The sequence below is a fragment of the Ictidomys tridecemlineatus genome, chromosome 4, assembly GCF_052094955.1.
Source record: "Ictidomys tridecemlineatus isolate mIctTri1 chromosome 4, mIctTri1.hap1, whole genome shotgun sequence".
NCBI lineage: Eukaryota > Metazoa > Chordata > Mammalia > Rodentia > Sciuridae > Ictidomys > Ictidomys tridecemlineatus.
The window spans coordinates 183,567,477-183,591,828 of record NC_135480.1 but is presented as its reverse complement, the minus strand read 5'-3'; the positions used below and the strand labels follow the sequence as shown (position 1 = coordinate 183,591,828).

Genomic DNA, 24,352 nt, shown 5'->3' with positions numbered 1-24,352 from the left:
AGATCCTGTAATATTTCTGTGTCACAGAAAGCAAGAGAGGAGAAGATTTTGTTAAGGAACTGGCCAACGGGGTCAAGTGAGGATTCCATTTTTCCCTCTGTCCAATCTGTTCTCCAAACAGCAGCCAGGGAGTTCTTTTAAAAACACAAATCTGGTCTCGTTGCAACTTCAGTACCTTTCCTATGATCTTTGTAAGACAAATGGGTGAAGGAAAGCCCTCAGTTCCTTTTTGATTGCAAGTCTAGGGCTCCCTGGAGTCATATTTTCTTTCTGTTCCCCTGCTGGAAGAGGCTGGCTTGAGAGGGAGATGCTGACAAAGCAGAGAGCAGCGAAGACGCACAACAGAGGGGCAGGAAAGAGATGACGGAAAAGAGGGCTGCTAGCATTTAAGTCCCTAAATCCAGTCTCACTTTGAAGCCTGGTTGGCCACAGCTCTTTTTGAACTTGGTTATGTTTTTGCCCATGCTAGTTTAGGCTGGATTTCTTTCATTGGGAAAGGAAAGAATCCTGAATAATATCCTCTTCTTCAGTGTTGGAGTCCCTAGGCCATGTGACATTTTGTCTTTGCTGGCAGCACACTGGAATCACTGGACTGGGGAGGTAGATGTCATTTTATGAAATTTAGAATTTCAGTCTCTGTTTACACATAGCACGCTACCTAGCTGAAGGGGAAGGAATGGGAGGCGACTCAAGGTGTTATCACACTCAATATATGTCTTAAGTGTCACTGTGGTAGTCATGAGAGCTGCTTGCCATTACCCCTGTCACCTTTCTCCTTGACACTGGACATAGGCATATGACTTGCTTTGACAAATAGATTGCTAGTGGAAGTGAAACAAGCTTCTTCCGGACAGAACCTTTGAGATCTAGTGTGCAATTTGCATGTTCCATTCTTGTTGCCCTGGGGATAGTGGAAACACCTGTTGAGATGAAGCTTCTGTCACTTTTATGACAATAGACTCAGAGACCCACCGCCAAACCACTTTGGTGGTGTGGGTGAGAAATAAATATTTGTTAAGTCACTAAAATTTGGGAGTTGCTTGTTATCACCACGAAGCCTGTCCTATCCTGGTTGATACAATCACCAAAATTTAAAAAAAAATGTATTTTAAGTTCTGGAAAGCTTCAACTTTTGTACTTGTGAATCTATAATAATGGGGAGTATGGAAATAAAGATATCAACTGATGTGTAGAAGAATCATTCTCCCAACTACTTCAGATTTTGTAGACCTTGCATTACTTTATTAGTATTTATTACTCCTTTCAAGTCCATTTTAAAACCTTCAATAATATCTTATTTTGGTTCATTTTTTCAAAGCTTATTATTGTTGATGACCTCTGATCCTTATCAAACTTTTTTCAAGGACAATTAAATTTGGACACACTCAAAACACAGGACACTAGATTTTCATTAAGAGAAATCTCTCAGCTCTCAAAACTACATTTTTATTTGCGGTGGTTTGCTGTATTTTTCTTCCATCTCTATGCCAGCCTCATTCTTAAGAAACTGCTTATCTGGATTTTTAGGCCATAATTTTACTTGCAGAGCAAATGGGCTTTAGGTATAGTTACTACACTATTTGTTGGAGGTGAACTACACTAATAAGATTTCCAATGAATACAGGTGCAGTGGCACATACACCTGTAATCTCAGTTACCTGGGAAGCTGAGGCAGAAGGTTTGCAAGTTTGAGGCCAGTCTGGGCAAGGCCTTGTCTCAAAATAAAAAAATAAAATAAAAATTGCTGGGGATGTAGCTCAGAGGTAGAGCTTACACACACACACACACACACACACACACACACACACACACACACATTTACAATGGATATGGGGGCAATTGTGCTCACCCAACATGAGAGGCAAATATCTGCAATAATATCCTGATGTACAGGGCATCCGTAACTTTTATATCCTACATGTGTGTATGTAAAAATCACTTCATAGAGTCACCTTAGAATAAGTATGATTTCCCTGTTTCTAGTAGTTGGACTGTCTAGGTAATTCAAGTTGGGATTCAATTTCCTCAAATTTGACATACAGATTTTGGTATTCATCTTATTTATTATTGAGAGAGAATTTTCTGTTACTGGGGATGAAACCCAGGGCTTCATGCGTACTAAACAAATGTTCTACCTCTGAGTTACAAGATATATTTAAGTATATCTTGATGCCAGGATGTTGGAAGCATGATTCACCTGAGCACTTTTGAAATGCTTGTGAGCAGGTGTTAACAATTTGTCACAAGACAACAGGATCCTATAAGAAGATGAAGCAAACAAACAAGATCCTGGAAAACTAATGGCTCTAGCTGGGAGGTGAACTCAAATTTGTCTGTGATTCAGTATTTTTTTTTTTTTTTAATTTTGAGACAACGTCTTTCTCACACTAGTCTTCAATTCCTGGACTCAAATTATCCTCCTGCTTCAACCTCCAAAGTAGCTGGGACTACAAGCATGAGCCACTGTTGAGAAAAGTTGATAAAATTCTTATGATTCTATAAGCCAGGCTTTCTTTGGGTTCATTCTCCAAGGAACTCAGAGAGGTCACAGCTAGTTAGGGTAAGGATATCCCAGAAGTGGTCACACTATTGATCATTGTGCAGAATGATCTTGTGCAGAAATTGGGCAAGAATGAGAGGACCATAGCCTTTATTGACCTTCTATTGGCCTGCGACTCTATGTAGCATGAGCTCAATATAGATACTACATTATCGATATTCTTACAAAACTTGCATTTTAATAGGCTTCAAGTATTCAGGACTGATAGAAATAGTCTTGTGTCCTAATGATCTGAAACTGTAGATAAAAATAGATGGCTGTTCCAGGAGGGCAACTATCCTCCTGAGAGCTGAGGAAGTGGTTTTAATGTCAAGGTCCAAGAATGGCCTCAGTAATTGGTTCTGAGTAATTAACCATTGTCAGTGCTTTTAATGAAAAGTACTCCAAAGCTAATGTTATGGTAGTCAGACATTTCCCCAAATTCAACTGATTTTAATAAATAACAAAACAAAACCAAATTAACAATCCTAATAAAACAGAATGCAAATCCATCTGCCAAGTACAGCCATTCAGTTTTCTGGGGATGAATTCATCCTGTCAAACCCAGTGGAAAGCTTTGTGATTCACTGATATATTATTGACTGTTTTTAATAACCATGGAGGTTAGTGCTAACATCTGCTTTGGATCTTTTCTAGTTCAGAATAATATCAACCGGGCTTTGTGGTGCATAGCTTTGTGCGGAGGGATCCAGGCCACTTCCTGAATAAAAAATAAGCTTTGCGGGTGGGTTCATCTCTATGTGGATCGTGGTTAGGTGCCTCAATTTTAAAATAGGGCAACACCATTACTAGGTGTGCAAGTGTGTTCTGATGTAGTGATGTGCTACCCATTTTCCCACATATATCTGTGTTTAGTGTTGTTGAACTGGTAGCTTGAAATTGGTCATTGAGGGAGTATTTATACCAGTGATTCTCAGTGAGGGACATTTTTGCTCCCAAGGGAACATATTTTGTGATCGGAGCTGGGGTGTGGCTGCTGACATCTAGTGGGAAGAAGCCAGGGATGCTACTTAATATCCTCCAATGCAAAGGACAGTGACCTCTCCCAACCCCCCAACAGCAAAATCATGTCAAGGTTGAGAAATCCTGACTTAGACTTTAGAAGTTGGCAGACATTATAAGCCTGGCCGGCCTGCTGCCCTCCCTTTTATTGAGTGCCGGATTATTAGCCACTAACCCCCAGAGTGAATTCTTAACACCTCAGCACTGTATAATTTCTAATTCTTATTAGGAGTCAGCTGGGAGAATTGATGTTCTTGAAAGACTGATAGCAATATTCTATCCCGAGAAATTCATATAGATTATGGGTTGGCAAACTTTTTCTGTAAGGGGTAAGAGAGTAAATATTTTGGTCTCTGTTGCAACTACTAATCTCTGCTGTTAAAGTGTGTGGACATCCACAGACAATACTTGCAGGAATGAGCATGTCTTCAGTCCAATAAAACTTTATTTCCAAAGTGGGGTGATAAATTTGCAGACTTAGACCCATCCCAGACGCTGTCTCGGATGGACAAGGCTTTATTCTGACGCCATCATACACCTACTTAAGTTCAAAAAGCCCATTTCCAAGCTTTTGTGATACTCTGGCCAGTATCAAAAGGTCCTCCAGATGCCATTCTCTCAGATTTGTATTCTTTGATCTCATCCATGAAGTTTCTGCACAGGATCCAGTTCTTTTTAAAATGCTACTGCTGTAACACCACAGTTCCTTTACAAATGGCCTGAAACTGTGAACTGAATGACAAAGGAGAACCCAAAAAGCCTGTGACGAAGCATGATGATTCTGTGGTTATTGCACAGAAACCTCAGGTCCCCAGAGGTCAGATGGACCACCTCCCAATTCCAGCCCTGGCTCTGCCCCATCAGCCGACCTCATTGCAAGGCCCTGGAGTCCCCTGCCTCCCTCCAGGAAGTCGGGGGAGCGCGCTGTGTCACTGCCCCGGCATGGCTTGGAAAACATCCACTTCTTCTGTTTATATTGGGGAGTTAGTAGGAGTTTGTGTCCCTACTCTTGTGAGATCTCAAAGACGTGTGAATAAAATGGATTCCACCGGATAAGAAGGGTATCACCGTATTTGCTCTTTGTTCTTCCAGTGGAACTTCAGCATTGACATGTCCACCGTGAGCCATGCCCTTTTAACCTTGCGTTTTTTTTTTTTTTCCTGGAAGCCTTTAGCAAGGAGAAATGTTTAGCGTGTGGTCTGTATGCCGTGCAGGTGGGAGAGGGGGGACCTTGCTCCATGAATCCAACCACAGATTGAACAGCTTCTGTGGCTTTAGACCCTTATGTGCAACATCCATAGAATTGTAGCAGCAACTGAAGGCTGTGTCCCCAGTGCTTGCAGGATCAGGCTTATTGCAGAGTGGTCAGGCCAGAACTTCGGTATCCGGGTGGTGGAGGACAGTCCTCTCTGCTGCTGCAACCTGGCTAAACAAGTATGTTAATCTCCCTTTGTCACTAGGTGGCAGAATATAATTAAGATGTCAGCATTTCTTTCATAACATTGGAAGTCATTTCTAGATCCTTCTTAATGACCTCTTTCATTACTTTGCAATATTTGCTAATGCCATTTGGGGCTGAGGCAAGGAAATAAAAATTTTCTTCTGCAAACACTTCCTATATTTATCCAGGATTTTACTTTTTTATTTAACTGGCCTGCCTCTTAGAAGGAAACATCCTTAATACACAGCACATTTTCTTCCTAATGACCACTGTTTGGACAACCCAATCTTCTTATTTTTACATATGATTTTGTTACTCTTCGGAGGACAGAAATAAATAGCCTCCTGTTGCCGAAGTCTGGCTTGGCACAAATCAGGAGCCACTTGTCAAAAAGAAACTAACTTTATTTTTAGAACTACAAACGCCAAACAAAACAGCTCCAGGGAAAAACCCTCAGAGCCCAACTGCCACCACCGGCTTCCACACGCCTCTCTCTCCCACACCAGCCTCTCAACCTCCCACAATCCTCCTCCTCTTGAGGCCGATTGGCTGGGTTGCGTGGGCAGAGCCAAAGAAGTCACCCAATGAGCAGCTCCGTGGAGGAGCCAATCAGCTAGATGTTGCTGGGGCCGCTGTGAGCCAATCATCAGCTGGCAGTCTGAAGGGCAGGGAAACAGCCCAATGAACATCACCGCAGAGGAGCCAATCAGCTAGATGTTGCTGGGGCAGTCTGAAGCTTGCTGGCAGCTGGAAGTTTGCTGGGGCCCCTTTGGCTGTGGCTCTCAACATCTCCCCCTCTCTGTTTAAACAACAAGCATGTGGCTTAGGGACCGTGCCTGCCTTAGGTTGTCCAATACTACATATGGTCCTTACCCGTCTTCGGATGAGCTGACCTCAGGGCGTCAGCCTCCTGTCTTAGGTTGGTACCATTGTAATTGGACCAGTAGTCAATGACGGGTAAGATCCAATTACAATGGTACCAACCTAAGACAGGAGGCTGACGCCCTGAGGTCAGCTCATCCGAAGACGGGTAAGGACCATATGTAGTATTGGACAACCTAAGGCAGGCACGGTCCCTAAGCCACATGCTTGTTGTTTAAACAGAGAGGGGGAGATGTTGAGAGCCACAGCCAAAGGGGCCCCAGCAAACTTCCAGCTGCCAGCAAGCTTCAGACTGCCCCAGCAACATCTAGCTGATTGGCTCCTCTGCGGTGATGTTCATTGGGCTGTTTCCCTGCCCTTCAGACTGCCAGCTGATGATTGGCTCACAGCGGCCCCAGCAACATCTAGCTGATTGGCTCCTCCACGGAGCTGCTCATTGGGTGACTTCTTTGGCTCTGCCCACGCAACCCAGCCAATCGGCCTCAAGAGGAGGAGGATTGTGGGAGGTTGAGAGGCTGGTGTGGGAGAGAGAGGCGTGTGGAAGCCGGTGGTGGCAGTTGGGCTCTGAGGGTTTTTCCCTGGAGCTGTTTTGTTTGGCGTTTGTAGTTCTAAAAATAAAGTTAGTTTCTTTTTGACAAGTGGCTCCTGATTTGTGCCAAGCCAGACTTCGGCACCTGTCATCTGTAAAATTTCTGATAATCTTATTATAATACATAATGTGATAATTCATTTCATAAAATAAAAATCCATTAATTCATATGGATGATAAACAGCTTTATTGATCTTAATTATGAAGAAAATAGGTACTCATTTGAAACATTCTGAAAATACAGAAATGTATAAAGAAGAAAAAATAGACAGAAATCCCATTATCCAGACAGATCAATTAAAAGGAGGTATACTCTTATCAAGCTGATGATGCAAAATTCTTAAAACCCACATAGATAAATATATGTCCCATAAAATATAATCCTTGGCTACTTGAAGCCTTAGGTCAGTGCTTATGATGCAGGCTGTTTTTATTAATATTTTATTATAGCAAAATTAAAGCATATGCAAAAAAGTGGAGAGAACTTCATATCAAACCTGATATCCACATCTAGTTTCAAAAAGTATCAATACATGACCAATCTTATTTCATCAATGCATGCCATCCCTTCTCCCGGCTGGTCTAGGTTATTTTGAAACAAATCCAATATTTTTCCACTTCACTTATAGCTATTCCAGTGTGAATCTCTAAAATAAGAACTACTGTGCAGTTTTCATGATCAACACAATAAAATAATAGAACATTTTGCAATTGCTGATTTCTGTGCACCATAGTGAGGATATATGCACGATTACCCACAGAAGCACAGCATTGTGTGTGTGAGTGTTTGTGTGTGTGTATGCTCTGACCAGATTTCCTGCCTATAGAATCTGAAATTTATTCAGTTGGGCAAAATGTGTCCCTGACCAAGTGTGGGTTTCCCTTCTGTCCTCAGATGCTTGTATATAAAAAGTTTCCATGAACAGAAAGTAACAGGCCAACCATGTGGATGGCAGAGGCAAGCCCAGAATCTCCTTCAATGCCCATTCTTTCACACAACCTCTACTCCATTTTCAGTCATCAGAGAGGTGCAGAGTACCCAGTTGAGCCTCTTGTGCCGGGAGCCCTCTCTTCTAGGGTCTTAGTTTCATGCTCCATTTCTCACCCTTCCAGAGCCCGGGTCAGCGCTCATTTCCTTGGGTGGGTGCTGGCCTTTCTCATTTCCCCCTGATTAGCACTGGCCACGAACCCCTTCCATCCTTTCCTTAGCTGGGTTGGAAGTGTTGCTGTATTGTCCTCTCTTCTGACTTCCTCCTCAGACTCCCACTGTTATATGAAGGTCCCAATCAATTCCCCTTTCTAGAATGCAAATACCACAAAGTGGGCTGGTGGGACCAACTGCTTCTTCTCTTTCCCCACTCTTACTCCCCATGTCCTGGATGCTCATGGCATTGTCAGGGGCTGGGTGTTCAAGAATGAAAGAAACAGAACCCTGCTTTTGAAGAGCTCAGAGGGTGCCTGGGGACCCAGGTGAGTTGGGGAGGAGAACATAAATGAGGGTGGTACAACATAAGGGCCAGAAAAGTGCAGGCACAGGCAATATGGGAACACTGAAGAAGGATTATGGGCTTATTATGTGAGGGGTAGGCAGAAAAGGTTTGCCCAGGAAGGGCATTTACTTTCTGTGTCTGTATTTATTTTAATTTTGAATCAGGTTATACATACATATAGTTCAATTTTATAAATTATACATAATTCATAAAATATATATTTTCTCCAATCCCTATGCTCTCCAAAGATAGCTGCTATTAGTTTCTTGTGTGTTCTTCCAGAATTTGTATGCATACCTGAGTAAACATAAATAACTTTTTCTTCCCAAAGGTAGCATATTACACTTACTGGTGTGTACTCTGTTTTTTTTTCTTTAAACCTGATATTATCATTTACTGATTGATAAAATAGACTATGGAATCAGAATGTCTGCATTCAAATCCCAGATCTGTAATGTAGTATAAGTGCAAGTTATTTAACCTCTCTGTGCCTTAGTTGCTATATCTGTATGTGATGCTTTCAAAATCTTGTAACTTTATCATGTAATAAACTTCATCAGGCACTTCATGCACAAAACTATGCAACTTTATCACATACTAAAATTTCTTTTGGACATTCTATTCTGTTCTATTGGTCTGTCTGTCCAAGCACCTATTGTTGAGAGCCACAGCCGAAGGGGCCCCAGCAAACTTTCAGACTGCCAGCTGATGATTGGCTCACAGCGGCCCCAGCAACTTCTAGCTGATTGGCTCCTCTGCAGTGATGCTCATTGGGCTGTTTCCCCGCCCTTTCAGACTACGGAGCTGCTCATTGGGGGACTTTTTTGGCTCCGCCCACGCGACCCAGCCAATCAGCCTCAAGAGCAGGAGGAGTGGGGGAGGTTGAGAGGCTTGGGGGAAGCCGGTGGTGGCAGTTGGGCTCTGAAGGTTTTTCCTGAGGAGCAGTTTTGTTTGGCGTGTGTGGTTCTAAAAATAAAGTTCGTTTCTTTTGACAAGTGGCTCTTGATTGTGCCCAGACAGACTGTGGCAACCTATACTATACTGTTTTAAATTTTAAAGTTTTATATTTTGCTTACTGGGTGATAGGACTGGTCCCTTGATGAGGACTCAAAGGATGATGGCACTTGCTATGTGTCCTCACATGGTGGAATGGCCATCAACCTTCCTGTGGGTTCTTTAATAAGGGCATTAATCCACCTGGGAGGTGGCCTAATCATTTCTCAAAACCCTACTCTTAAAACCATCATATTGAAGATTGAGTTTGAACGTAAAGAATTTTGGGATGTTACAAACATTCAAATCATAGCACAACCCTACAAGGAAGATATTATCCTGTCTTTAGAAATGTGGATCCTGAGCCTTGGAGAGATTAAGACATTTTCCCAAGGCCATATAGCAAATTTTAAGGCCCAGATTCAAATCAAGGTTCATTTGTGTTATTCTCTGTAGTTCCTGGTCCTTTTATTTATTTTTAATTTTATTTTTAGTTATAGATGACATAATACCTTTATTTTATTGATCTACTTGTTTATGTGGTGTTGAGGATTGAACCCAGTGCCACACACATGCTAGGCAAGTACTGTACCATTGAGCTATCACACCAGCCCCTCCTGGTCCTTTTAAAATCCATGTGAACAATGGATGAGATTCTTTTCTGGGGATCATAATAAAGATAGAAAAAAAAATAGCTGAAAAAGAAACCAAGTGCATACTAGGGAATAGTTACATGGAATTATACACACAGATACACTCACAAACACACCTACATAGACTGGACTGTGTAGAAGCCATGTGATTTGGGTGTTAACTTATTGGTTCACCAAATGCTGTGCTAGGGGCTGAAGAAACAATGACAAATGGGATCTGGTCCCCAACCCTTAATTCCTCCTTTGGAAGTTAAGTAGCAGGTCTTTCTTCATTTGTTATACCCAAGGAATATGGCATCTGTTTCTTCACCCCACACAGGTGTATGCCAGCCTTTTTTTGTGTTTGAAACCTGATCATGCACTTACGATTAGCCAGGGTGGGGTTCATGGAGTGCTGTTTTAAAGACGATGGCAGCTGTGTCTGGAGTCAGTGGCCACAAGTGTGGTGATCAGTCATGCCTGCCACAGAAGCAGGTGGGGGTGGGGAATGAAGGCAAACCCACCATGTACTTGTCACACCTGAACTAGTTGTCCAGAATTATCAGTCTCTATCTGCTACATAACATACATACAGTTTGTTACAAACGACATCAACTGTTTGTTATTGCTCTAACTCGCCATTTCTTAAATCACTACATAAACTATTCCCCTCTTGGGAAGTCCTGGAGCAGGAAATCCATTTAACTTGGTTGAATCACAGTTTCTCAAACATGATTTTTTTTTCCAAAGGATCTTGTCTCTTCATTGTTAATTGTACAACTGACATCAATGCTTTGCTCCAGTTCTATAAAAATGTCCCCAGTCACTCTTTATGAGTGTCTTTGATTACAAAAAGGTGTTGTAGCAACCTTTTTTGAGAAGAGAAACTCTGGGGCTGCATGCTACTTTGTCCTATGAAGGTCCTTCATTTAATAATTTTCCCCTCTATCTTGCCTTCTGAAATCCCTCTTGCTGTCAGAACTGTGGTTAAAAATGGTCGGTGTGTGGAGCTTTCCTCTTTAATCTTCCCAAGGACTATACCCAACTGAGTTCTCTCCTCTCTGGGGTATATTTGAGGTAATTTCATTCATTCTATTTGTTGGCTGAAAGCCATACTTGCTGATGAAATATTTCCTCTAAAAAGTTAATTCTCAAAGGGTCATTACCTCATGGGAAATGTATTTGGCTTGCTGAACAGATTCCTCTCTGTTCTCTTGTGGTTACCTCTCTGGCCATAAAGAGTTGGTAGGTGGTACTGTTTGGGCTTGGTGTAGTCATGGAAGGATCACGGCATTGGAAGTCATGAGGACTGGGTACAAGTTCTGCTCAATTGCTTAGTTGCTATGTCACCCTGAGTCAATCACTTAAGATTCTGAATGTCAGCTGACTCAACTACAGAATAAAGATTATGATAATTTTGTCTTCTCTACTTTATGGAGTTGTTGGAAGGCCCAACTTGGATGATTTATGGAAAATACTTTTGCAAAACATCACTATTAGATCTCTGGATTTTCAGTTTTCCCCACTGGTTTCCCTACTGCTTTCACCTTGACCAGGTGTAGTGTATGAAATTCGGTCTTTCTTGCAGCATGAAGGTGTGCTTTTTATAAAAAACTCAGAGACCAAACACCTGATTCCAAATCCACTTGATTTCGTTGGTTTAATCCCTCTCATTTTCCCCTTCACCACTCTTCTTATTCTCCATATAGGACTTAAGCATAATATGAGCCCTAATTCATAAAGCACACTTTTATGTTACTCTCTCTTAACATGTTTGTGAAGACAAGGGAGAAAAGAAGAGGACTTCATTTACCCCGCAAAATTTAAAGAAATTTCACTGAATGCAGGCTCCTGCTCTTTGAGATGCTCGAAGAAATGAGAGCATACGAGAGAATAGAGCATTAGAATTGAATTATTATTTGACAAAATGCCGAGAGTCTGTTCTATACTTTACTGAAGACGAGGTATTTTAAAGTGGGATCCTACTGCATGGGGTGCAGCTTCCTGGTATCTCCCTGGCTCTGTCCTACTCACTGACTTTTCTCTTTCTTTTCCTTTCTGGAACACTGTCACATTCCTTCCCTGGTGGCCTGCAGGATGTCTAATCCCAGACTCTCTTCTAAGAAGAACTTGCTGCCCATCACCAGGCAGTGAGTCAGCCCACACCCATCGTCAGCTCCTTCAGGGTCTGTCCCATCTCACCTTGGGGTGACTAGGCAGGGTGAGGGTGGAGAGGCTGCACTGTTTCCATCTGATGTGAGATACTCTGATGGGTGCCACTTCTTGGTTGTTCCCAGCAGGGCTAGTGGAGGCTTCTTTGGGACAGTATAACCAGTCACATTCTTCTTCTGCCTAATCTTGCTTCCTCTTTTTTTCTTTTAGATACTAATCTCTAATAAATACATTTTGAAAAGCATTTAAAAATAACAGCTTTATTGAGATTTGTACATCATAAAATTTATATGCCATAAAATTTTCTCTGTTAAAGAGCAACTTAGTGATGTTAATGTTTACAAAGTTGTGTCATTGTCACCACTAATTCCAAAACATTTTCATGACTCTTAGAAACTCCATACCCATTAGCAGTCATACCCCATTCCCTCCTCTCTTAGCCCTTGAAAGCCATTAATCTACTTTCTATCCCTATAGATTTGTCTATTCTGGATGTTTCTTATGAATGAAATCATATAATATGTGGCCTGCTTCGTTCACTTAACATAGTGGTTTCAAGGTTTATCCATATTGTTGCATGTATCAGTACTGAAAGGAAAGTGACCACAACACTCGGAGCAACCAAGAGATCTTTATTGCAGCAGTGCAAAAGAGGAGAAGAGAGAGAGAGAGAGAGAGAGAGAGAGAGAGAGAGAGAGAGAGAGAGAGAGAGAGAGAGAGAGAGAGGAAAGAGAGAGCAAGGGAGAAAGCAAGAGAGGGAGCAGAGACAGCAAGAGAGAGGGGCCTGGCAGGAGGGAGTTTTTATAGCCTAAATCTAAAGAGGTCTCTGGGTCTGCAAGCTGCCTTGTTGGCGTACAGTGATTGAATCATACAGTAGTTGCTAAGGGTGTCGTCATCTTCTGCCTTCAGGCAGATGGGGCAGGGGTCAGATGTGGGTTTCTGTTGCACCATTCTGGTGGGGGTCAAGTGTTCAGCTTGAGACGGGTTGAGTGTTCAGACTTGACGAAAACAGGTGATAAAGGTGGAGACGGGGGGGGGGGGGGGGGTTGGGAGTGCGTGGGTTATCCTGCAGCTAACATTCATTCAGCCTGCCCTGCAGACAACTTAGTTCAGCCTGTCCTGCACCTAACAAGTACTTCATTCCTTTTTATGAATGAATAATATTCCAAAATGTGATATATATTCAGATTCTAATTTTGTTTATCCATCCACCAGTTGATATACTCTTGGGTTAATAATAAACATCTTGGGGCTGGGGGTATAGCTCTTGGTAGAGTGCTACCCAAAGTATGGCAAGGCCCTGGGTTTGATCCCCAGAAATGCAAAATAAAAATAGCAACAACAAATGCCTCGAACCCATTTCTGGAGACACGACCTGCAGACTACCTGCACTTGGAACCCTTATGGCCTTAACTTATGGCAGCAATGGAGGTTCTCAAAAAATTTCCCAGTAACATGTTTCTGCCCAAAGAGAAATTCTAGCAACAGATACCAAGGTAACACAAAGCTCTCCGTGTTATTACAATAAATACTGTAGACCGAAATGCTGGCTGCTTGGTTTTGTGGTAGGCTTGTTCAGGTAGGAAATTTAGTGTGGTTGAAATCTGGTGAAAAAAGAAGAGAGAAGGGCCGGGTGAGAGGTGAGACTAGAGGGAACTGTAAAGGTCACATTGGAGATGACATTTATGTCATGCTGTGATATTTGAATTCTTGCCCAGAGCAGGGAAGACTCCTGGAGAGCAGGCGAGGTGAGATCAGGGGTACCCTCATTTCATTTTTGGATTACAAATAGTGGGCAGCTCTTCTCTTTTAGAAGACATTTTGAGTTGGGCAGAGTCCAGGAAGAAGGGGAGTTGCTGAAGGGGAAGGAATGAATCATGTTAGGGATGGGGAATATGCAAGTGAGCCTCAGAGAAGGAGGAGAGGAAGCCGGGAGAGGCAGGGTAGCCTGCCTCTTTGGAGTGTGACATACCTGCATTTTGGTTCCTTAGCAAGTCTGTGACATCAGGCAAGTTACCTAACTTCCCTGATTGGCTGTTTCCTCATCTTTAAAAGAAGGTTAATAATTCCTGCCTCACCGCACTGTAGGAGTGAAATGAAGTGAGGTAGCATATACAAAGCAGCCAGCTCTTCTTACCTCATTTTCCCTGTTTCCATCCCTCCGGTGGGGTTGAGAGGCAGGGCCCAGAGTGGAGGTGCAGGGATGGGTCATCAGGCAAAGGGATGGGAAGGTCGGGGAACTTGGGACCAATGAGCAGGAAGGGAAGGGAGAGGGACCAGAACCCAGGGGATTGCAGGGCTGGGCAAGACAGATGCGTATCTGTCTGGATAGAATTTCTCTGGAACTGTTAATTAATTAATTAATTAATTTTGAAGGTCCAGAACGACTTTCCTTCCACTCACTCAGGTCTTTCCAGCACTCAAATGGTGGCTCCTGGGTCTGTTTGGCTGGTGGAGCCTGACACACCTCTACTTCACTTTAGACCTCGTACAGTGCGGGCCAGGTAGAGTGAAGCCCAGGACTGCATCTGGCAGGTGCCTCAGCCTGCTACTAAAGAGTCTGTGTCACCAGCTGCCTCTTTCCCTTTTCATTTTCTTTTTGTTTTAAATATCGCCTTTACTGACACATCTTGATTTTTTTTTTTTTTTTAAAAATGATTTTGCTCATTTTCAGTTCCAAGTGATAGATGGTTGAGATCCGTGACCTCTGCGGCTCCTTGCCGCCCTGTGATGCTGGGCCGGAAAGTCAGCCGAGTTTGGCAGCTGCTTCTGAGTCAGCCTGGACGTTTGCCATCTCCGACGTTCATCCCATCCATCTGAGTCTGCCACTTCTCAGCCGTGTGGAGATGCTGCCAGCCTCTCAGAACTTGAAAACAGGGCAGGGGACCATGCATCTGACCCGTTGGGCTGCTTGTCTTCTGTGTGGAGACACAGTCAGCCTCCAAAACAGGAAAAGGGTACAAACACTGTGTGGGATCACTCACGGCACCTCCACAATGAAGAACCCAGAGATTACGGAGGCATGTGAGGAGGAGGCCAAGAATACAGTGAAGTGCCTTCTTTCTCTGATGTTTGACCAGATTTTGTGAGTGGTTTTCATTGTCCTATGTTCATTTATTTAGCAAACATTTGCCCAAAGCTTTCCATTACCTCGAAGTTTATGAAATAGCTTTCCCCCTCTCTTTTTTTTATGGACTAAAGATGATAAAAGAATATCAATTTCACAAACTCCATCCAACATATGACAGGCATCATGCCAGGAGCAGGAGATGCAGAGATGAAACATAGTTTCTGGTTTGAAGGAGCTTATGGAGTCCAGGAGGAGGTGGACACCAGTAATAGTAATACTGGTTCTATTACAGAGGTGCACAGATGACTGCATCCCAAGAGCAAGGGACCAAAGCAAAGGCTCTCTGGAAAGACGTTAGTACAAGGAATAAGAGGTTTTTTGAGGGGTGAGGGTGGGGGGTGAGATTCTCAAAATGGCTGATCTGTGCTAGGGGTACACAGTGTGGTGGCTTTCTACTATTTCCATCTAACTTAAGGTCTGATCCGTTTTTCTGCATCGCTCCTCAGGGCTCTGTTTCTCTGATGGAGAAACAGGCTGGTACACATGGTTGGTCTCAGGTCACCCTGCATTTGACTGAGTACCTTTCCATGTTTGACCACGTTAAGTAGCAAACAATAATGAATATGCAAATGCCAGTGTCTACAGAGGTGGCTCTGGGAAGCTCTCGAGGGGCAAGTCCTAGTATTGCTTTTCTTGGAGGTGTCATCCCATTTTTTTACTCTCCCCTCTTTTCCTGAGCCAGCCGCATCGGAACCAAATCCCAGTACACTCTGGAAAGCCAGGGATCCTGAAGGGTTTGGAGAATGCACATCTGAGAAACATGAGTGACAAATAGGACTTGGGACTGGGGAAATGATCCTCTCCCCATTTGTCCTTCCCCTCCATTAGCACATGATGACTCCTGAGAGCTCTATTGGGCTATAAAGGACATTGGTGCTGGTCATACTGCTCTCATAGCGTTGCTGTGAGGATTGCATGATACAATGTGTGTCACCTTAGCATATTTCCCAGTACACTGTGAAGACTCAATAAGCTTCCATTTTTTAAATTGTAAAATACATACAACATGGAAATTGCCACTTTAACCAATAAGGCTACAGTTCTGTGGTATTAAGTACACATTCACATTGTTGTATTACCATCATTACCATCCCTCCCCTTCTAGAACTTTCATCTTTCCAAACTGAAACTCTGTACCTATTAGACAGTATCTCCTCATTTTCTCCTTTTCTTACCGTAAGCCTCTGAAAATCACCATTCTTTCTGTCTCTAGGAGTTTATATATTCAAGGAACCTCATAAATGGAATCATATGGTATTTACTCTTTTGTTCTAGCTTATTTTACTTACCATATCTTTTATTTTACTTTTTTTTTTCTCCTGGGGATGGAATGCAAGGCAGCAGGGCTTCATGCTGGCCAGACAAGGCCTGCCACAGAGCTAGATCCCCACCCCTTAGCATAACATCTTTAATAAGGCTCATTCATGTTGTGGCATGTGTTAGGATTTCATTCCTTTTTAAAGCTGAATAATATTTCATTGTGTGTCTGTGCCCCGTTTTCATTATCCTTTTCTTCATCCATGGACCCTTGAGTTGCTCAGTCTTATGACTAACGTGAATAATGCTGCTATGAAAGTGTGGAAATATCTGACTGACCCTCAGCTTTCAATTCCTTTGGGTGTATACCCAAAAGTAGAGGTGCTGGGTCATATGGCCATTCTATCTTTAATTTTTTGAGCAACTAGCTTTCATTATTATTATTATTATTACTATTAACATTGTTATTTCAAAGGGGACAGAGGGACTAGGCAAAGAGGGATGTACTAAGGTTTCTTGTGGTTTGAGGAAGCCAGTCCCAGTGGTGTGGGTGCCCTGATCCCAGTTTTTACTTGGCACTGTGTCACTCTTTCTTCTTCCTGCAGTGGAGGGAAGGGTGGGTGAAGAGGATTACTTATATGACTGGGAGGGAGCACCCCAGATGTGTCAGAGGGGTTGATTGGCACTTGAGGTTCAGCGTTGAAGCTGAAGTTCTGCTCTGTTTTTCTGCAGTGTTAGGAGAAGTGCTGGTGGAGTGGAGAGATTGGCCCCAGGAATGGGAAATGTCATGGAGGACCTGGAGCCCCGAGAGCGAATGTAACACGAGGTTGACCCAATTGACCGTCTGGGAGATGGAAGACCTGGGCTGCTGAGGACTTGGGAAACCTCTGGAAACTCACTCCCTTGGAAACTCAGAGTCCAAAGTTTTAAACCTCTTTCCATCATGGTGGGGAGTTGCGGGGACAATAGGGTATGTGAAGTTTCTGAAAGATTTTGAATACAACCATCTACAGCTAGGTTCCTTCTTTACCAATTGTCAGTCACCTTCTTGGATCTCCGCCTGACATCTCCCTCCCTGGGAGGTGCCTGGTTCTGAGCTTAACATCCCTCCATTAAGGATTTAGAACTGGGTGATATGCTCAGAATCAGTCCTAATAACTGGGCTTCTACATTGTCTCTGCATTTCCTTTGCTATGAATCCAATTCTTTTTTTTTTTAATCTAACACACTCCTTTTCTCATTATCACATAGCCCAGAGGAATCTTTTCTAGCCCTCCTTCCCAGAGATTATTAGGTGGTAGTGGTGGATTCTTCTTCATAGAAGACCTTAAATTTAGACATTTGGTGTTATTTCCAATTGCGGTTATACACAAAGAGACAGAGGCTAAGAAGATGACATTCATTATCCAACTATAAACTCGTGTTCCATTGCACAAGTTCTTATTATTCTAGCAACAATGCACTATAAATTAATTTAAAAATAGATCTTAAAAAATATCTTGTTAATAATTGTGGCATGCTGAATTTTATTTTGATGTTGAAAGATTTGATTTGTTTAATGTAAATGTTTATCCTAACTTTGGTGGCCACCTGGCTTGGCTCAGCCTGCAGAACTCATCTATCCCTTGGTCACGGTGCTTTATTTCCAGGTTTAAGGTAGAAATCTTGGACTGGGCCTCAGTGCACAGACCAGAACTCCAATACCTTGCACAATTGGGCCAGACTTAATTCTAGAACTAGAACAGTCGCTCTGGAAAGTTCTTTTGGGGTGTCAATGGTCCCTTTCCTGAATTCTGAGTAGTGATACTAGGTTGGAGTGTCTATACCTGACCATTGGCCACCTGGTGAGAACTGTGTTGAGCAAAATTGTCCACTTCTTGAATTTTGTTCAAGACTGCTGTTTTCAGACAGATTCTGGACTTTGTGGCGGTCCCTCTGGAGTAAGCCCTGGCATATTTGAGCTAATTTCCTTAGTCTCTTCTCAATGGTGATGTGCATATATTTCATCAAGCCTGATGCTTTAATTATTTTTTGCTGCACAACAATTATCCCTAAGCTAATCAGCTTAAAACAACAAGCATTTATTATTATATACATTTTCTGTGGGTCAAGCATGCAGGAGAGGTTTAGCTGAGTGATCCTGGCTAAGATCTCTCCTGAGGTTGCTGTTGAGCTATTGGTCTGGATTGTAGTCATGTCAAGGCTGGATGTGGTCCGGAGAATTTATTTCTCAGCTCACTCACCTGAGTTTTGGAGGCCTCAGTTTCTCACTGGCTATTGGCTGGAGTTTCTCTGGATTTCTCAGCATGTGGGCTTCTCCACAGACCAGCTTACAACACGGCGGCTGGCTTCGCTGAAAGTGAGTGATATGAGAGAGCCCAGGTTGGAATCCACAGTCTTTTATGACCTAATCTCAGAAGTGATATATTATCAGTTTTGTCAAGTGCTATTGGTCCCACAGGCCAACTCTGGAACACGGTGGGAGTGGACTACACAAGGGTATGAATACCAGCAGAAGGGGATGATTGGTGTTCAACTTGGAGGCTGGCAGTCGCCCCTAGAGTCCCCCTACTCAAAAAGCCATGTCTCTAAACTTCTGCTATGATAAAGGCAATGATTTAATTGGGGACTTGCTTTCTAGGGAGCTCCTCGTAGGACCTACATAGGTATTGTTCTAAAAACTTTGCATGCATAATTCAGTGAAACTTAACTCACGAGGTTAGCCCAAGCGTTATTCTTTTTTTTTTTTATGATTTAAGAAACAGAAACAAAGCAGTTAGCAATCATTACTCCATATTATGTGTCAGAATAAAAGAGACGGTACTCCAGACTCCTCATTTTTCTTCATTTCGTTAACTTTTCATTTGGAAATGGAGGGCTTGGGTTTGCATGCCTTTAATGGTCAGCTAGGGAGTCAGTTCCCGAAGGAACTCTGGGCTCTGGCCTTCAAAGGACCCTGGAGAGAAGACCCTAAACCTGAACGCAGCTCCTGGGCCTGTTGCGACCTTCTCTGCTGGCATTTTGGGAATCCAGCAGCTGCCAGTCTGGGCCAGGGGAAGGGATGGGCTCTAGTTTTCAGAAATAAAACAGTTTGTAGCTCACTGAACCTTGGGACAGCAGGGAAGATGCCGAGCCATAGCCCAGTGGGATGGTCCAGGACTTCCACCATCTTCCCCACCTGTCTTCCCAAGTTATTTTCCATCTCTCACACCCAGAAACAACAAATGACTCAGGGTTCATGAACACATTGTTATTTTCTTCGCCTTTCTGCCCTTGTTTTCCAGTTCCCTGTGCCTCCTCCCACCCCTCTCCGCCTACTGACTCCCACTGACTTCAGGATCCAGCTGTCATTTACTCAGTGAGGTCCTGGCACCTCAATGCGCTTGGAACCCTTGTGCTGAGACTCACTTTGAGGCCCTGCTAAACTGCAGACTTGGATTCAGTGGGTCTGAGATGGGGCCTGAGTTCTTACATTTCTAACAACCTCCGGGGCAATGTGGATCCTCTTGATCTGTGGACCATACTTTGAGTAGAAAACTCTAGATCCCATCTTTCCTTTGCTCCTTGTTGGAAAGTTAAGTCTGTAAAAGGGTCATGAGATGTCTCGTACCGACTCCAGCTGATTTGATGCTTGGCAGTGGTTAGATTCTTTTGGTAGATATGAAGATGGCCAGCTTTCCAGTTTGCCTGATGTTATTGAGCTTCCGGGGACATGGGACCTTCAGTGCTAAAACTGGAAAAGTCCTGGGGACCCTACCTCTGGTGTACGTCCCCTTGCTTACAACCTTTGTATCAAGTGACGTCCTGACAAAAATCTGTTAGAGTTATGAATGAGCCAGCAGGTTCTTGAGGACAACAGGACAGTCCTCCAGCTGGTCTTGAGACTTTGGGGAAGACCCCTTTTTTGTCTTAGGCATAAATAACTAAGCATGATAAGTTCTCTCTAAAGTAAACACAGGTAATTATGGACACAGGACCAACCAACCTTGAAGTAAATTCAGATGACAGCCTCTAAGGATAGAGACACAGGACCAAGGGAACACTGGACCTTGGGCACTGCACCAAAAATATTAGACTGCTTATTGAATGTATATACTGCATGCAGACACAAACAAGGGGCCTGGTTCTGAGACAGAGCAGGGAGGGAAAGCCCCAATTCTTTTCTTGCCTAACACAACCTGCTTTCAAAAATTGTTTCCACCATTGACCAGGTTCAAGAATGATATCTCCCTAAGCTTTGCAGTGCCTCCTACATGCACAATATGCCTGAACTTGACTGATACATGTTGAGCAGAGTCTCCATCATCTTTTGTGAATGGGGCACATCAAGACTCAATGTGCTTGAGAAGGTCATCACATCAAGTGCAAATCCTAGTGCCCAAAGCAAGAAGTGACAAGATGTGTGCAAAAGTCCTGGGGTCATGTGCAACAGCTACTGTGCATCTGCATCAGACTGCTTTTTTTTGTCTTTTTATGCTTTACTCCTCACATCCTTGGAGAACCAGTCTGGGGATCACTCACCCATGCAGTGTTTCCCTTATGCTTGAGCATAAACCCTAGCAGAGCCCTGTTAGATGGTATTGCTTGCTTGCATTTTTTTGGGGATTGTTTCTCAAGCTGAGCAAAAGCACCCAGGGGTGAGCTGGTAACACGCAGAGTGGTATGACTGCAAGACTGATAACACTTCTGCATAGGGAGGAGCCCCAGGGGTTTTAAATCAGGGTGCTTGTCTCAGGAGTGTTGGGTTCAGCCAGGGAATCAGACTCTGTGCCTTTCTCAGACTTAATGAGATCCAGGATTTGTCGGTCTTTGTGATATTTTGCTTGGAGGATGGGCAGAAGTTCATCTCCATAAGTGACCACAACTCAAAGATATTTCATTCCCAGTTGCAAAGTATTCCAGATGAAATAAATACTCTTTATCTTCCCCCTTGTTCTTGTTCGACACCAAGAAGAAAAAAAGAGGCCTGGAATTGGTTTTCTTTGGACTCTGAGAAGCTCACAAAACAACAAGACTTCTCCTAGGGGTCAGAGAAGCCAAATCACGAGGGGCTCTGGGGCTGTGCTGAAACAGCGGAAGGGTTTTTGTTTTTTCCCCCCTTAGGAAGAGGAAGGGTCTCTGAGTGAACCTCAGCCTTTTTAAAAAAAAAATTCTATTTATTTTTCTGAGAAATCAACAAAACAAAACAGCCACCACCCCCTCCAAAGAAGGCTTTCCTTGCTTCTAGGTCTTTCAGAAGAAGCCTGGGAGGGAACTAGATACTGGGCTGCTGGGATATAAAGACTTTTCACAGCAAGGCTGGCATTCGCAGAGCTCCAGGCCTCCCTGTGGATTTGCGAGCCAACCTCTGACACCCATTCAGCCAAACAACTTCACCTTTCACCTACTTTCTTTGTTTTCCAGCTGTTGGGTGCGTGCTTTGTGTGCACAAGTGAGCAACCCTTGATGATTTTGTTTGCTTACGCCATTTCTTCCTCTATGTTGAGGAAGAACAGAGGTGTTCCGTGAGGCCCTGGAAGTCAAGGGAGCAGGGACGTGAGTATGTCCCGTTGGAAAGGACCCTGAGGAAATGTAGAGATTGTGGCTTAGTGTCAGATGACAGCTCTGGCCTCATCCAAAAAAAAAAAAGTCCTTTTATTTCATGGATGAAAAAACAGAGATCTAGAGGGGATATGGCTTGCTCCAGGCTGGCAAATGAGTGATTGAATCTGAAACGGGAATTTTTTTTTTTAATTAAATGCTCTCAATTAAAATTCAGGTTCTCAGGGTTGAAAGAGATCTTAATAATTATGCATCCAACCTCAAGCAGATGCTTGAATTCTAGTCTCCATGCCCTCTTAAAGTGGCCATGTGGCCACTACTGGACTCACTGGGTGACAGGAGACCATGACTTTCCTATGGAATGGGGCTTTGTTCTATAAATTCCAGGGGGTGTAGGACATTTGGGCCAGGATCGTGTTTTCAGCTCTTTGGTTTTGAATATATTTATTTCAATTAGAATTATACAATTCTAAAATTAATGAATTTTCATTGAAAAGGCATTTCTCGGAGCAAATTTCACTTAGGTTTGATCATTTAATTCTAGAACATTTAGAAATCTTTGATTTCTACAAAGAATGAGACCTTTCCTAAACCTAACCCCCTTATTTGGGGCTGAATATCTTGTAACTCTAATTGTATCACAGCACAAATGTAGGAAAATGTTTATTCGAGCTACGGGTTAGAATTCTAAAAAAGGTAAGCGTATGGGCTGGGGTTGTGGCTCCGTGGTGGGGCACTCACCTGTCATGTGAGGCACTGAGTTCAATTCTCAGCACCACATATAAATAATTAATGAATTAAATAAACGTTTATTGGCAACTAAAAAAAATTTCAAGAAAAGGTCAATGTAATTTTAATTTTTATGAATCAAATAATATTTTAATTATAACAGGAGAAATTCATTAGCTCAAAAGCAACCAATGGAAAATAGATTGCTAAATCTGAGAGAAAGAATTTTATAAGACAAATAATTTTTGGTCTATTATAAATCATTATAGGATGATGTAAACTAACATCTTAATGCTTATTTTGTGTGTGAATTTTGGGGGGAAATCTTTCTTTTTTTTTTTTTTTTACATTTGCTTGTCTGTATTTTCAAAAATTTGCATCGAACACATTCAACTTTTAAAATAGCACTCCTAAAGATAAAAAGCACTCCTAAACCAAAAATGAGACCTTTAAGAAAGTGAAGAATAATTTCGGCAGTGGGAATATGGGAATAAGCATTATCTTTTCTCATATCTTTGGTGTAAATCAGGGATATCTTTCTTGTCTTCTGTGAAAAAGACATAGTTAAAAAATCATTTTCTGCATGAAATTTCTTTGAACAAAAACCTACCGTGATGCATTCATGTATATTAAGACTAACCTCTTCTGCTTGATTATTAAGACCCTATGTAATCTGACTTTATCTCTCAGATTTACCTAATGCTGGTTCTTTTCTGAGAACACTGTACTCTAGCCTGGTTTATTTCTTGTTTGTAGTGCTCTTGTCCCCTAAGCTCTTTTCTGTTTCAATGCCTTTGTCTCTCTATATATTTTTTCCAGGTTGAAATATCTTTTCTGTTGCTCCAAATTGAGGCAATTTGTTTTCCATACTCATTCCCCCCTTTCTGGCCTCCTATGAACATTCTGGTCTCTACCATCCCATTTTAACATTAAGTGATTCACTGTGCTTGTGTGGGGTTTGGCCCTCGATACTGAATGCTCAAGGCAAACTTAGGTTGCAGGCTGGAGGGTTTGAATACCTCTCATGCTGAAAGAGAAGAAACAGCTAGGAATGAAGCAGTGGGCTCAGGTCCAGGGAGACTGCCCAAGCAGACTTGGTTTGGAGGGACGGGGCAAATGAGAACTAGATAGAAGCTAAAGCAGGCAGGGTGCGGTGAGGTGTGGGCAAACACGGGGAGGTGTGGCTGTTGGATGGACTTGTGTGTTCCCCTGGGCTAAGGGCTGACGGTCACTGCACACTGGAACCCCAACTGTGAGAGCAAAGCAAGGACATTCCCAAGAACTCTTACTTTTTCCCATGCCACCGTACAGTCAGCGTCACCAGACGTACAGGAGGATTCAGATGCTGTTTATAACCAAGTAAAAGAAACTCAAGCTGGAAGCAGAACAGGAAAAATACATCGATTTCCCTGCTTATGGAATCCAGGGAACAATGGACTGCCAAATTGCAGGTGACATGATTGCAAGTTGGCCTCAGGAACAACTGGATCCCCAGACTTGTGTGTTGCCAAGGCTCTTTTTCACCTCACTAATCTCTGCTTGATGTCTTCATTTGCATCTTCTCCCACTGTAGACAGTCTTCCTTCCTGTGGCTGTCTATGCAGCTACTCAAAGTTCCTGACGCTTGCATCGTCCAATTTCTACCACCAAAGAGACTGACCCTCTAATTCCAGAAGGGAGAAACCCAAGCAAGAGCCCTGATTGGCCCATGTTGGTTAAGTACTGAAATTTAACCGATCAAGCACGGCAGGAATGACAAGGCCACAGAAACACCCAGTCACACGAATGGGGTTGGGATAATTCTTAAGTGGAGGGAATTCTGGGTCAACAGTCCCATGATTGTCCAATATGGTGGCCCAGCAGCAACTGTGTCCACGGTAATGCTCATCACAGGCACATCCATCTATACGTTAAAAACCAGAAAAGAACTGTAG

General features: G+C 42.9%; 1 long non-coding RNA gene across 3 annotated transcripts in view; it reads left to right on the top strand.

Moving 5' to 3' along the window:
* Positions 1-21,480: 21,480 nt before the first annotated feature.
* LOC106145029 (uncharacterized) overlaps positions 21,481-24,352 on the top strand; it is a 37,677-nt gene continuing 34,805 nt past the window's right edge. Inside the window, exon 1 of one of the 3 annotated variants that reach the window (XR_013438210.1) lies at positions 21,481-21,683. This is a non-coding gene — a long non-coding RNA (uncharacterized LOC106145029). The remainder of the gene's footprint in view (positions 21,684-24,352) is intronic. The other 2 variants (XR_013438209.1, XR_005734041.2) reach the window with 2 other exon arrangements.